Raw genomic sequence first — 13,810 nt, forward strand, 5'->3', positions numbered from 1 at the left:
TTATTGGAAAAGAAATCACAACAGTGAGAAGTGCCCCTGTGGGAACACGGTTAGGAAGTCTGCACCCTGACAAATTACTAGCCATCCCGGCCGGGGCCGGGGCAGGGACACAGAGACGCAGCCGGCCAGAGAGGCACTGTGCTTGGTGACACTGTTTCCCTCTGAACTGATGCGCTATCTGTGGCTTTATTTCCTTCCTTTCCTCCTTTATATGTGTTTTTGTTTTTGTTTTTTTTCTTTAAGAACAAAGGACTAGCCCTAGCTGGTGTGGCTCAGTGGATAGAGCGTTGACTTGTGGACTGAAGGGTCCTGGGTTCCATTCCAATCAAAGGCACATGCCCGGGTTCGGGCTGGATCCCCAGTAGGGGGCGTGTGGGAGGCAGGGGATCAATGATTCTCTCTCATCATTGATGTCTCTATCTCTCTCCCTTCCTTTGTGAAATCAATAAAAAGTATATTTTAAAAAGAAGAACAAAGGACTGGCGCTGGCCGGTAGCTCAGCTGCCTGGAGCATTCTCCAGATGCAGCCGGGCTGCGGTTCCTGCCGAGCTGGGGCTGGGCCAGGAAACAGCCAGTGAGTGCACGGAGGGCGGAGCGGCAAATCAATGCGCTCTCTCTCAACCTCTCTCTCGCTCGCTCTTTCTCTCTCTCTGAAATCAGTAAATAAAACTTTACAATGTAAACGCACAGAAGGATTGAATAAGATCGGCCCGGTCACTGGGAGAACAGGGCGAAGATCTTTAACGGGAAGCGAGGGGACACAAGCCTCCTAGCCGGGGCCATGCGCCCCCTGGAGGAGCGACCCTGCGGCAGCACCGCGCCCTGCCCGCCGGGCCTCCTTTCCAGGCCGTCCGCTCCGTCACAACAGAGCCCCATTTTTTTAAAAATATATTTTATTGATTTTTTTTTACAGAGAGGAAGGGAGAGGGATAGAAAGTTAGAAACATTGACGAGAGAGAAACATCCATCAGCTGCCTCTTGCACACTCCCTACTGGGGATGTGCCCACAACCAAGGTACATGCCCTTGACCGGAATCGAACCCGGGACCTTTCAGTCCACAGGCCGATGCTCTACCCACTGAGCCACACCGGTTTCGGCCAGAGCCCCATTCTGAAGAGGAGCAGCAACAGGACATCGGCGGGCTGGGCGGGAGCCTGCTCTCTGAGGCGCCGGGGAGTGTCTGTGTGCGGCCTGGGTGCTCGGTGAGCAGAGCGCTGGGAGGAGCGGGCTGTGCGGGCACAGCGTGGGGCGCCCCGCACAGGCTGGGCACGCACAGGGACTGACCGGCCGCTGACCTGTGCTGACAGCGGTGCAGCTGATGGGCCCCACCCTTTGTTTAAAAATTCTTTATTGGTTTCAGAGAGGAAGACAGAGATAGAGACATCAATGAGAGAGAGTCATCAATCAGCTGCCTCCAGCAGGCCCCCCACCAGGATGGAGCCTGCACTTGCCCTGACTGGGCATCAAACCAACTTCCAGCTAATACATAGCTCAACACTTAACCACTGAGCCACACTAGCCGGGCTGAGCTCCACTCTGCACCCGGGCTTTTTAAAAAGTAAGTAAAAAAAAAATGTTTTATGCCCTGGCTGGTGTGGCTCAGTGGATGGAGATTCTGCCTGTGGACTGGCGGATCCCTGGTTCAGTTCCGGTCAGGGGCCCGTGCCTAACAGTGGTCGGCAAACTGCGGTTCTGGAGCCACATGCAGCTCATGAGCCACATGCAGCTCGCAAGCCGCGGTTTGCCGCTCTGTTGACTAATGAGTTTGCTGACCACTGGCCTAGGTTGTGGGCTCGAATCCATTTGGGGGTGTGCAGGAGGCAGCCAATCAGTGATTCTCTCCCTTGCTGCCCTTCCTCTCTGAAATCAATAAAAAAAATATTAGAAAAAGAAAAAGAAAAATTTTTAATGTATTTTTATATATACTCAATCATATACTTATTCATTCATTCAACAGATGTTTACTAAGTGCCTACCATGAGCCAGGTGTCAGGGGAGGGGTTAAGAATACCACAACATTAATGTGCCAAACTTTCCTAGATTGTCCAGCAGAAGGGCTGCGCTAACCACTTGCTCGCTCGCTCATCCACTCAGCGCACTCTCCGGAGCAGCTCCGTCCTCAGGAATGTGCGGCCCGTCGTCAAGGCAGGCCGTGGCAGGGGCACCTTCTGCTACGTTAGTGTTTATTACTACTGGGGGGACCGAGAACAAGAGGGTTCTGTGGGAAGTAACCGCACCGGTGACCTGGTCAGGAATTCCTAAGGGAAGGTCGTGCTGGGTGGTCACGCCCCCGGCCTACGACTTCTTTAGTGAACGTTGTTGTTTCTTAATCCTCACCCAAGGATATGTTTTCATTGACTTTTTAAAAATATATATTTTATTGATTTCTTACAGAGAGGAAGCGAGAAGGATAGAGAGCTAGAAACATTGACGATAAAGAAACATCGACCAGCTGCCTCCTGCACACCCCCCACTGGGGATGTGCCTGCAGCCAATGTACATGCCCTTGACCGGAATCGAATCTGGAACCTTTCAGTCCACAGACCGACGCTCTATCCACCAAGCCAAACTGGTTTCAGCTCATTGACTTTTTGAGAGAGAGAGAGAGAGAGAGAGAGAGAGAGAGAGAGAGACAGAGAGAGAGAGAGAGAGGAAAGGAGAGAGAAACATCGACAGGAGAAAGACTGATTGGTTGTATCCCATACACACCCTGCCGGAGGGCTAACCCTGCAATCTGGGAATGTGCCCTCACTGGGAATCAAACCCGCACCATTTTGGGGTATGGGACAAGGCCCCACCCAACTAAGCCACCGGCCGTGGCACCTGAGAGCCGGTAAGCTAGCCCTGCCCGTTGTCCCTGTGCTTCCAGGTTCACAGCCATGGGAACGCCAGAAGGTGCTCTTGAAGAGGGAACTAGTCCTTGAGAGAACATGCAGGCTGTGGACCAGGGGTCCTCAAACTTTTTAAAGTGGGGGCCAGATCACGGTCCCTCAGAGAGCTGGAGGGCCGGACTATATGAACTACTAATTCCTACTGTAACACCTCGGCTGCGCTCACTGCCCAAAAAACCTGGAGGGCCGGATCAGACTCCTCTGCGGGCCGCTTGTGGCCCGCGGGCCGTAGTTTGAAGACCCCTGCGTGGACTATCCTGCAACCCAGCCCCTGCGTGGCGTTCTCCAGTCTCTGTGTACTCTGCCTTAAACCCCTCCTTCATTTCAGACGCATAAAAGAAGCAGTAAGGCCAAAACTGGTTTGGCTCAGTGGATAGAGCGTCCGCCTGCGGACAGAAAGGTCCCAAGTTCGATTCCTGTCAAGGGCATGTATAATACCTTGGTTGTGGGCACATCTCCAGTAGGGGGTGTGCAAGAGGCAGCTGATCGATGATTCTCTCTCATCGATATTTCTATCTCTCTATCCCTCTCCCTTCCTCTCTGTAAAAAGTCAATAAAATACATTTTTTTAGAAAAGCAGTAAGACTGTCATTATCCAGAATATTTGGGATCATGCTACCCAGCATATGTCATCAATTTGTCTCAAATAAACTTTAAAAATTGTTTAGGTATTTGGACATTTTTAAAAAAATATATGTTTTGTTGATTTTTTTACAGAGGAGGGGAGAGGGATAGAGAGTTAGAAACATCAATGAGGGAGAAACATTGATCAGCTGCCTCCCGAACACCCTCTACTGGGGATGTGCCCACAACCAAGGTACATGCCATTGACCGGAATCGAACCTGGGACCCTTCAGTCCGCAGGCCGACGCTCTATTCACTGAGTCAAACCGGTTAGAGCTGGACATTTCTTATGTCAACATCTAGAGCAGCTGTTTTTGTTTTCTTTTTCTTTAAATTGCCTGTCCCAGGTGTCCCTTTGGCATAATCTATATTCAAGTGTTGTCAATCACTTGAGAAGTATGGAGTCCCCCGTTTATATACACTGAGTGGCCAGATTATTATGATCTCTGAACGCATAATAATCTGGCCACTCAGTGTGTGTATGTATATGTATATATGTATATTAGAAGCCCAGTGCATGAATTTGTGCATGGGTGGGGTCCAGACAGCCTGGCCAGGGGGAGGGGACATGGGCAGTTGGCTGGCCTGCCTGCTGGTTGAACTTCTGGTCAAGGGGACAATTTGCATATTAGCCTTTTATTATATAGGACATACACTGAGTGGCCAGATTATTATTATTATTCCCTCATAGGTTGGACAATCTGTTCAGTGCTTCTCTGTCTCTGAATCTGTTTTTGTTCATCAGTTTATGTTGTTCATTATATTCCACAAATGAGTGAGATCATGTGATATTTATCTTTCTCTGACTGGCTTATTTCACTTAACATAATGCTCTCCAGTTCCATCCATGCTGCTGCAAATGGTAAGAATTCCTTCTTTTTTAGAGCAGCGTAGTATTCCATTGTGTAGATGTACCAAAGTTTTCTAATCCACAAACCTGCTGATGGGCACTTAGGCTGTTTCTAAATCTTAGCTATTGTAAATTGTGCTGCTATGAACATAGGGATGTATATATCCTTTCTGATTGGTGTTTCTGGTTTCTTGGGATATATTCCTAGAAGTGGGATCACTGAGTCAAATGGGAGTTCCATTATTAACTTTTTTAGGAAACTCCATACTGTTGTCCACAGTGACTGCACCAGTCTGCATTTCACCAGCAGTGCACGAGGGTTCCTTTTTCTCCGCATCCTCTCCAGCACTTGTCATTTATTGATGTGTTGACATGTGTGAGATGGTACCACATTGTCGTTTTGATTTGCATCTCTCAGATCATAAGTGACTTTGAACATGTTTTCATATGTCTCTCAGCCTTCTGTGTGCCCTCTTTTAAAAAGTGTCTATTTAGGTTCTTTGCTCATTTTTTTATTGGATTGTTTATTTTCCTTTTGTGAAGTTGGATGCGTTCCCTATAAATTTTAGAGATTAAACCCTTATCAGTGATAACATTGGCAAATATGTTCTCCCAAGCAGGGAACTTTCTTGCTGTTTTGTCGATGGGGTTTTTTTTGTTTGTTTGTTTTGCTGTGCAGAGCTTTTTATTTTCATGTATTCTGATTTGTTTATTTTCTCTTTAGTTTCCATTGCCTTAGGTAATGTATAGGTAAAGATATTACTATAACAAATGCCTGCTATTTTGCTGCCTATGGCTTCTTCTAGAATTTCTATAGTTTCCTGTCTTACGTTTAAATCCTTTATCCATTTTGAGTTTATTTTTGTATATGTGTAAGTTGGTGACCTAGTTTCATTTTTTTTGCATGTATCTGACCAAATTTCCCAGCACCATTTATTGAAGAGACTGTCTTGACTGCATTGTATGCTCTTTTTTTATTTTTTTTTAAAAATATATTTTATTGATTTTTTTACAGAGAGGAAGGGAGAGAGAGATAGAGTGCTAGAAATGTTAATGAGAGAGAAACATCAACCAGCTGCCTCTTGCATACCCCCTACCGGGGATGTGCCTTCAACCAATGTATATGCCCTTGACCCGAATCGAACCTGGGACCTTTCAGTCCGCAGACCAATGCTCTACCACTAAGCCAAACCGGTTTTGGCTGCATTGTATGCTCTTGCTTCCTTTGTCAGATATTAATTGAGCACAGTGGTTTGAGTCCATTTCTGGGTTCTCTTTTTATTCCATTGGTCTATGTCTCTTCTGTGTCAATACCAGGCAGTATTGAGAACAGTGGCTTTGCGGTGTAGCTTGATACCTGGTATTGTGATCCCTCCGACTTTTTCTTCTTTCTCAAGATTGCTGCAGCTATTCGGGGTCTTTTTTATTCCAGGTGAATTTTTGGAGAGTTTGTTCTAAGTCTGTGAAATATGCTGTGGTATTTTAATGGGGATTGCATTGAATCTAAAGATTGTTGTGGGTAGTATGGACATTTTAATGATTTTAATCCTACCAACCCATAAACATGGTATATTCTTCCATTTGGTTATGTCTTCCTCTATCTCTTTTTTCAGTGTCCTGTAATTTTCTGAGTACAGGTCTTTTACCTCCTTGGTTAAATTTATTCTTGGGTATCTTAAATGTTTTTTGCAATGGTAAATGGGATTTTTTTTTTTTTTTTTAGTTTGTCTTTCTGTGAGTTCATTATCTATACTAATAACAGGATAATATGCAAACTGATCACAACACCCTCACAGTAACAACTGAACAGCAGGCTGCGTCAGGCAACCAGGCCAGCAGGTAGGACAATGAGGGGCAACCAGGCTGACAGGGTTTGCAGTGAGGAGTGACCAGGTCAGCAGAGGGGGGCAGTGAGGGATGACCAGGCCAACAGGGGGGGCAGTTAGGGGCAACCAGGTCAGCCGGGGGGAGGGGCACTTAAGGGTGATCAGGCTGACAAGCAGGTGAGCAGTTAGGAGCCCGCAGTCCCAATTGTGAGAGGGATGTCCGACTGCTGGTTTCAGGGATCGGGCCGAAACCAGCAGTCGGACATCACCCAAAGGGTCCCAGATTGGAGAGGGTGCAGGCTGGGCTGAGGGGACCCCCTCTCCTCATGCATGAATTTTGTGCACTGGGCCTCTCATTGGTGTTTTAAAAAGCTATAGATTTGTGGGTGCTAAAATTTTGTTGAGGATTTTACCATCTATGTGCATCTTGGATATTGGCCTGTAATTCTCTTTCTTTGCAGTGTATTTATCTGGTCTGGTGATGTTGGCTTCATAGAAAGAGCTTGGAAGTGTACTGTCCTCTTGAATTTTATTTTGAACAGTCTGAGGAGGATAGGTTTTATATAGTTCTCTGACTGTTTGGTAAAACTGCCCTGTGAAGCCATCTGGCCATAGGCTTTTGTTTGCTGGAAGGTTTTTGATGATTGCTTCAATTTCCTCCTTAGTTATTGGCCTGTTGAGATTTTTTAATTCTTCTTGAGTTTTGCAAGGTCATATTTTTCTAGGAATATGTCCATTTCCTCTAGGTTGTTTAGTTTGTTGGAGTAGAGTTGTTCATCGTATTTCTTTATAATCATATTTCTGTGGGGTCTGTTGTTATTTTGTCTGTTTCATTTCTGATTTTGTTTAATTGGGTCCTCTCTCTTTGCTTCTTGGTGAGTTTGGCTAGAGGTTCTTGTTTATCCTTTCAAAGAACCAGCTCTTGGTTTCATTGATCTTTTGTATTGTGTTTTTGGTCTCTATGTCATTTATTTCTGCTCTAATCATTATTATCTTCCTCCTTTTGCTCTCTCTGGGCTTTTCTTCTTGCTCTCTTTCTAATTCTGAAGTTGTAGAGTTTGATAATTTATTACCAATTTTTCTTGTTTTTTTTGAGGTAGGCCTGTAATGCTATGAACTTTTTCTCAGGACTGCTTTCATTGTGTCCCATAGATTTTGGATCGTTGTGTTTTCTTGTCATTCATTTTCAGGATGTTTTTAATTTTTCCTTTGATCTCTTTGGTAACACAATCATTGTTTAATAGCATGCTATTCAGCCTCCAAGTGTTTGAATTTTTTTATTGTTTTTATTGCAGTTGCTTTCTAATATTATGCCATTGTGGTCTGAGAAGATGCTTGGTATGATTTCAATCCTCTTGAATTTGGAGAGACTTTGCCTGTAACACAATATGTGGTCTATCTTTGAAAATATCCCATGTGCACTTGAGAAGAATGTATATTCTGTGGGTGAAATGTTCTAAATATGTCCATCTAATCTAAGTGAGTCATTTAGGATAGCTGTTTCATTGCTGAATTTTTAAAAAATATATTTTATTGATTTTTTTTACAGAGAGCTAGAAACATCAATGAGAGAGAAACCAATCAGCTGCCTCCTGCACATCTCCTATTGGGGATATGCCCATAACCAAGGTACATGCCCTTGAGCAGAATCGAACCTGGGACCTTTCAGTGTGCAGGCCAATGTTCTATCCACTGAGCCAAGCCGGTTTTGGCCCTTTCTATTTCTTCTTTTTACAATAGTCCCTTTAGCATTTCTTGCGTTGCTGGCTTGGTAGTGATAAACTCCCTTAGCCTTTTTTGTCTATGAAGCTCCTGATTTCCCCTTCAATTTTGAATGATAGCTGGACAGAGTATTCTTGGATTCAGTCCCTTGCTTTAATCAATTTGTATACTTCCTCCCATTCTTTTCTGGCCTGATGTGTTTTAGTTGAGAAATCATTTGATAATCTAATGGGAGATCCCTCGTCGTTAACTTTCTGTCTCTCTCTCGCAGCCTTTAAGATTCTCTCTTTGCCAGAACTGGTTTGGCTCAGTGGATGGAGCATCAGTCTGCGGACCGAAAGGTCCCAGGTTTGATTCAGGTCAAGGGCATGTACATTGGTTGTGAGCACATCCCCAGGAGGCAGCTGATCAATGTTTCTACTTCTCTATTTCTCTCTGTGAAAAATAAATACAATATGTGGGTTTTTTTGTTTGTTTGTTTGTTTGTTTTTAAAGATTCTCTCTTTATTGTTAACATTTGCCATCGTAATTATGACATGCCTTGGGGTGGGTTTTTGGGGTTCATCTTGTTTGAGACTCTCTGTGCTTGTGTGACTTTTTCTTTTCCAAATCAGGGAAGTTTACTGACATTATTCTTTTAATACATTTTTATTGATTTCAGAGAAGAAGGAAGAGGGGGAGAGAGATAGAAACAACCACAATGAGAGAGAATCATGGATCAGCTGCCTCCTGCAAGTCCCCCACTGGGGATGGAGCCCACAACCCAGACACGTGCCCTTAACTGGAATTGAACCCAAGACCCTTCAGTCCACAGGCCGACACTCTATCCACTGAGCCAAACTGGCTAGAGCTGACACTATTTTTTCAAATAGGTTCTCTAACCCTTGCTCCTCTCTTCTTGCATTCTGGCACCCCTATTATACATATGTTGCTTTATTTCATGTTATCCCAAAGCTCCCTCAGGCTCTCCTCCTGTCTTTTGATTTTTTTTTTTTTCTTCAATTGCAGTTCAGATTGGATGTATTTTGCTTCTCTGTCTTCTAATTTGCTAATTTGGTCCTCTGCTTCTCCTAGTCTACTGTTGAAAGCTTCCATATTGTTTTTTATTGTAAATATATTACTCTTTATTTCCTCCTGATTCTTACATAGGTTGTTGATTTTCTCTTATAACCCTTATTCTTAATTCTTTTTCTGACATATTGTATGCCTCTGTTTCATTTAGTTCCTTTCTTGGTGGCTCCTCCATTTCTTTCCTTTGATGGCTGTTATTCTGTCTCCCCATTTTTGCTCTCACCAAAGGATCTAGGTGTCAGGTCGCACAGGGCCTGTGGCTATAGTGGTGGGGTTGGTGGCAGGTCACATGCTCGCTGGTGGCAGCTGCTCCTCAGGTGATCTTGGGCAGCATCTGCTCCTTGGGTGGTTGCATGTGATGCTGTTCCTCAGTCGTGGTGTAGCCACTCCTCATGCAGTCGTGGGGCAGTGGCTGCTCACAGACAGGGTGGCCGCTTCTCAGGTGGTTGTGAAGTGGCTGCTCCTTCGTGGGGCATGGGGCAGCTGCTCCTCACTCGGTCACAGGTGGCAGCTGCTCCTTGGTCACATGCAGTGCCTGCTCCTGAGGGCGTTGCAGGGCGTCTGCTCCTTGTGTGCTTGCAGGCAGCGGCTGCTTGCATGGCTGTTGGGTAAGGATCAGCTGTTTGTGCTCACGCAGTCTCAGAGCCCTGGGCTGCTGCGTAAGGCTCAGCTGTTTGCATGTGAGGTCTTGTTGCCTGGGGCTAAAGCCTGTGACTGTGGGGAGAGAAGTGCCCTCTGGAACTCACAGGAGCCCTCAGCTGGGAGGGCTTAAGTTCTGGTGTCCATAGGTCAGCAGCCCAGGCAGCAGGTCTCTGGCCAAATGGCTGTGGGATCCCAGGTGATGTCTGAGAGCATCCTGCATGGAGGTGAGGCTTGGCTCCCAGTCACAGCAGCTCTCCCATTCAAGATGGCACAGCCTCTGTGGCAGAGCCAGCACCCTGGGAGAGATTACTGTGGTAGCAGAGGCTGCCCAGCTATGCGAGCTCAGTCTGCCAGCCCCTGAAGGTCCTCCAAGATGTAGCTGTCCCTCACTCAGACACACACACACACCACACGTCCACACACCCCTCTTTTACTCACATTCTCTTCCTTACTGCCGTCCTGTCGGTTGCCATCTTGGAATCCTCTCAATGTTTCTCTCTCATCAACATTTCTATCTCTCTACCCCTCGCTCTTCTTCTCTCTGAAATCAATAAAAAAACATATATATTTTTAATAGGCGGGACCGCTCTCCATCCACCCACCAGAATGTCTCTAGCTGATTAAAATGGTTCCAGCTGAGGTCCATGGGCAACAATGGTCAGGAGACCCCCAATGATGCCAGGGGTCAGACTGCTGGGGGAGGGGAGGCACTGGCTACAGCACAACCATGGCCTTGGTTTTGAACTAAACAGCTAGAACCTTGGCCATTCATTTCCTGTCTCCCAGCCTGGCCCCCATGAGGCCTTCACGTTCAAAGCGCTCCTTCAGCTCAAACCCCGCGTCTTTCTCTTGCAGGAGGCCTGGGTGGCAGGTCCTCCAAGTGAGAGAGGAAGAGCCGTCGTCATTCGTGGGCCACGTTCACGCGGACAGCCCTGCCTGCCGGCCACCTGCTTCCTGGGACCATCACCAACATGTTGGCAGCACAGAACTGCAGGCGTCTTACATTCTTCCTCACACTCGAAAGTAATGTGTGTGTTTTTCAAATGTCTTTACAGGCTGAAGGTATTATATAATCAGGGGGAGGGGGAAGAAGGCTGATGTTTATATTGTGGGGTGTTTTTTTTTTCCAAAGGAAAATGGAAAGGCGGGCTAGGTGAGTGGGTGGAGGCAGCCATGGAAACAGCCCTTCTGCCTCTCACCCTTGCACAGACCAGCTCGAGCCGCCCACCACAGCCTCCCCTCAGGCACCAGCAGGTTTCCTTGAGTCTCACTCTGTTAATAAACCAGGCAACATAATGCACGGTAAAGAGCATTTGGAAGTTAGGAGCAAACAGGGAAATAAAGTAAGACATGTTTACACCATTAAAAAAAAACAAACCTACAAAACTTAAACATTGTGGGGAATGTTTTTAAATGGGCAGAAAGGTAGTATGGGAAATTAACAGAAGAAAAAAATTAAAATCGCCAATGGAATATGGAAACAAACAAACCAAAGTACAACACGCATTCAAACTCTGAAGACCACAGCCAAGGCTTAGCTCAGGATAAAGCATATAGCCTCAAATACTCATTGGAAAGATAATAATAAATGATAACTCAGGTGGGGGAGTGGAGGTAGATGGTGAAACAGAACTTTCATCTTTTGCTCTGTACATTGATGTCTTCTCTAAATGGGATCTGTCCAAAAGAAGCACAATGCAAAATACATAATTTTGAATTTTTATTAGTCATATTTAAAAAGTATATATATATATGGCTGATATGCAAAATGTCCCCTTGGGAGTTCGACAGGGAGTTCAATCACTCGCTATGATATGCGCTGACCACCAGGAGGCAGTGCAGAACAGAGGCCCTAACCAGCAGCCAGAATGCCGGATTGGCCCTGATCGCCAGCCAGGCCTAAAGACCATACCGGTGCAAGAATTTCGTGCACTGGGCCTCTAGTATTTTAATAATACAGTTTATTTAACCCAATATTTAACCAGTGTTTCCAAAATAGTATCATTTCAACATGTAACCAATGTAAATAAATTACCATTGAGATATTTTTTACTTTACTTTTTTCATACAAAGCCTTCAAAGTTTAATGTAAATTTATACTTACAGCCCATCCCAAGTCAAACTCGTCCCTCAGAAGTGCTCAGTAGTCAGTTGCTAGTGGCTGCTGTATTGGACAGAGCAGATCTCAATATTTTATAGAAATATTAAAACTCTGTATAAATAGCCAAAACTGGTTTGGCTCAATGGATAGAGCTTCGGCTTGGGGACTGAAAGGTCCCGGGTTCGATTCCGGTCAGGGGCATGTACCTTGGTTGCAGGCATATCCCCAGTGGGGAGTGTGCAGGAAGCAGCTGATCGATGTCTCTCTCTCATCGATGTTTCTAACTCTCTATCTCTCTCCCTTCCTCTCTGTACAAAATCAATAAAATATATTTAAAAAAAAAAAAAAAAAAAAAAAAAAGCCGGAACCGGTTTGGCTCAGTGGATAGAGCGTCGGTCTGCAGACTTTGAAAGGTCCTAGGTTCGATTCTGGTCAAGGGCGTGTACATTGGTTGCGACACATCCCCGGTGGGGGGTGTGCAGGAGGCAGCTGTTTGATGATTCTCTCTCATCGATGTTTCTGGCTATCTGTCCCTTTCTCTTCCTCTCTGTGAAAAATCAATAAAATATAATTTTTTAAAAACTCTGTATAAATAAAATAAATGTAAATGACACAATCATCCCTTCAAACAAACCAACAAAGTATGGTTCATCTCTATTGTGAATGTGTATACAGCTGTTAAAAGGGATCAAAAGCCCCCTATTTCTGACAGGAATAAATGTCTCTGGGATATTCAAAAGATTAAGTTAAGATCTCAGACTGTGAGTGAGTGAGTGTGTGTGTGTGTGTGTGTAAAGAATCCCATAAGATACAGGCCAGACTATAAGCTGAGGAGTGATGGCCTCCAGGCTGGGTGAGCAGGGAGGAAAAACTTTCACCCTTTATTCGATTTGTGCCTATGTTATTTAATTGTTTTGTTTCTGGCTGAAACTGGTTTGGCTCAGTGGTAGAGCGTCGGTCTGCGGACTGAAGGGTCCCGGATTCGATTCCAGTCAAGGGCATGTACCTTGGTTGCGGGCACATCCCCGGTAGGGGGTGTGCAGGAGGCGGCTGGTTGATGTTTCTCTCTCATCGACGTTTCTAGCTCTCTCTCTCTCCCTTCCTCTCTGTAAAAAAATAAATAAATAAAATATATTTAATTGTTTTGTTTCTGTTTGCTTACTTTAATCCAGGAAACCACAATAAAATCCTTAAGCTCCTGACTCTGTCTCTCCAGCACATCCTGCCCCGCAGTAGGACAACAGTATTGGGGCTCAGGGGTTCCTCAGGCATCTCTGAATGTCCCCATACGGGGAGCACAGGGGTCATTTCCTTGCTCCTGCCCAGTCCCCCACTCTCACCGCCACCACATCGAAAACTGACAGAGCATCCGCCTGCGGACTGAAAGGTCCCAGGTTTGATTCCGGTCAGGGGCATGTACCTTGGTTGCGGGCACATCCCCAGTAGGAGGTGTGCAGGAGGCAGCTGATGGATGTTTCTCTCTCATCGAGGTTTCTAACTATCCCTCTCCTTCCTCTCTGTAAAAAATCAATAAAACATATTTAAAATAAATAAATACATAAATAAAATATAGTTCTACGTTAAATGGCAAGGTCTAGCAGCAGCAGCTCTGAACGCCCGTAACTTCCAGGCCTGATGGGGTGACAGCCCTGAGCGGCACCAGCACGTGCTCAGCGGCATGAAACATCGGTGATGATGGCCGCCCAGGGCACAGGTGCTGGTCACACTCCTGGGTGGTGTTCATGCATTTAAAACCCATGATGACGGCGATGCTGACTTCAGTTAGTCCTCGTCCCCACGGCTTGCAGAGCCGGGGGACCTCCCCTTGGCAGACCAACCCCGTTCCCGGGCCGGCGCCCTCCAGCCGGGCGCCCTCGGGGAGAGAGGACACGGTGTGACCGGGAATAAATGGGATTAACCGGGGAGCGTGCACGCCTTCCAGCGGACAAGGCGGCTCCAGGCGGGCGCCGCTTCTCCGCGCTCCAGGCGCCCAGCAGCCTCAGCGCAGCCCGCAGCGCCGCCGCCCGCCCAGCCCGCGCCGCCGCAGGCGCCGGGAGCGCCGCCCTCCGCGGCCGGCAGGGG

Source organism: Pipistrellus hanaki (genome assembly GCF_964339955.1).
Source record: "Pipistrellus hanaki genome assembly, chromosome: 20".
Lineage (NCBI taxonomy): Eukaryota > Metazoa > Chordata > Mammalia > Chiroptera > Vespertilionidae > Pipistrellus > Pipistrellus hanaki.